Below are 2,500 nucleotides of genomic sequence, written 5' to 3'. Positions count from 1 at the left end.
CATGTCATACTGCCCACACTACTGTATGCCTGTGAGACATGCACTGTGTATGAGTCGTACTGCTCACACTACTGTGGCCTGTGAGACATGCACTGTGTATGATCATCATGTCATACTGCCCACACTACTGTGAGCCTATGAGACAGGGACTGTGTATGAGTCATACTGCCCACACTACTGTGTGACTGTGAGAGATGGACTGTGTATGAGCGTCATGTCATACTGACCAGACTACTGTGTGCCTGTGAGACATGGACTGTGTATGAGCATCATGTTGTACTACCCACACTACTGTGTGCCTGTGAGACATGGACTGTGTATGAGCATCATGTCATACTGCCACACTACTGTATGCCTGTGAGACATGGACTGTGTATGAGCATCATGTCATGCTGCCCACACTACTGTATGCTGTGAGACATGGACTCTGTATGAGCGTCATGTCATACTGCCCACACTACTGTATGCTGTGAGACGTGGACTGTGTATGAGCATCATGTCATACTGCCCACACTACTGTATTTCTGTGAGACATGGACTGTGTATGAGCATCATGTCATACTGCTCACACTACTGTGTGCCTGTGAAGCATGGGTTGTGCATGAGTCATACTGCCCACACTACTGTGTGCCTGTGAGACATGGACTGTGTATGAGTGTCATGTCATACTGCCCATACTACTGTATGTCTGTGAAACATGGACTGTGTATGAGCATCAAGTCTTACTGCCCACACTACTGTGTGCCTGTGAGACATGGACTCTGTATGAGTCATACTGCCCACACTACTGTGTGCCTGTGAGACATAGACTGTGTATGAGCATCATGTCAGACTGTCAACACTACCGTATGCTGTGAGACATGGACTGTGTATGAGCATCATGTCATACTGGCCACACTACTGTGTGCCTGTGAGACATGGACTGTGTATGAGCATCATGTCATACTGCCCACATTACTTTGTGTGTGTGAGACATGGACTGTGTATGAGCATCATGTCATTCTGCCCACACTACTGTATGCCTGTGAGAAATGGACTGTGTATGAGCATCATGCCAAAATGCTGAATCACTTCAATATAAACTGCTTAAGAAAGCTGCTGAAAATTACCTGACAGGACAAAGTTCCAAACACAGTTGTCCTCTATCAAGTTGGACTGCCAGAGATCTACACCTTGCTGAGGAGACCCCAAGTCAGGTGGGTAGGCCACCTTGTACATATGCCAGATGCACACCTCCCCAAGAGACTGTTTTATGGTGAACATGCAGGAGGCAAATGCACACAAGGTGGGCAGAAAAAGTGCTTCAAGGATATGCTGAAAGTCTCTCTGAAGAGCTTTGGCATTGACCCGGACTCCTGGGAAAGCCTAGCACAAGACCCCCCTTCATGGCAAAACTGCATCATCAAAGGTGCTACCTCCTACGAGCAGGGCAGGGACCGCAGAGGCACAGAGGAAGTGTGAACTGCATAAATCTACAGCCAGCTCTTTGCCAACCAACCCAAATGACCACTTGTGCCCGACGTGTGGCAGAGCTTTCCGAGCCCACATCGAACTGATCAGTCAGAGCTGGACAAACCATAGTCAGTCAACTTCCTTGACATGATGTCCTTGGTCATCTTCGACAACAACTGACGAACAACATGTGTGCATTATATATTCCATACAATAATATCTGCTTATATACACATGCATATTTGTATACATATATATGTGTATATATATATATATATATATATATATATATATATATATATATATATATATATATATAAAACTTCTATCAACACCTTCAGCAAAAACACCAGAACAAACCTTAAACATTTTGTGTAGGCATAAACAAACCGCTCCACCATGGCCAAGCTTCCACCCTCAACTTGCGACCTTAAAACTCCAGAGGAAACTGCTAACATCATTAACAATTTTTTTACCAAAACCATCCAATCACTAGCTAGCCAACTATCCCCCACCAGCTCCTTTCAAAACACTTCCAGAACCACTACCCCACTCCCTTTTGCCTTCCAACCTGTATCTACATCCACATTTCCGATCTCTAATTAATAAACTAAAGCCCAGTACGCTGGCAGCTAATCTCCTCCCATCTGAATATTTACAAAAAGGGGCAGATGCCACTGCATACCCTGTCTCGATCATAATAAACCCCACCTTGACTGAAGGCACTATCCCCTCTCTCTGGAAGGTTTCCCATGTCTGTCCCCTTCATAAAGGAGGGAATTCTTTAGACTTCTCAAAATTCCGACCAATAGCCATACTATCACCATTGGCCAAAATTATGGAAAAGTGCATCCACAACCGATTAATGCACTATCTCACCCAAAATAAACTACTGGCCTACTCTCAGCATGGATTTAGGCCACACCACAGCACCATATCAGCCCTCCTATACTTCTCTAACTCTATCAACTTCAACAGAAACAATAACAAACTTACCTCACCTCTCTTCCTAGATCTCTCTAAGGCCTTTGATATGGTCAGTCACCAA

This window comes from Protopterus annectens, chromosome 11.part0 (assembly GCF_019279795.1).
Source record: "Protopterus annectens isolate FY-2018-M chromosome 11.part0, PAN1.0, whole genome shotgun sequence".
NCBI lineage: Eukaryota > Metazoa > Chordata > Ceratodontiformes > Protopteridae > Protopterus > Protopterus annectens.
This window is presented reverse-complemented; position numbering follows the sequence as displayed.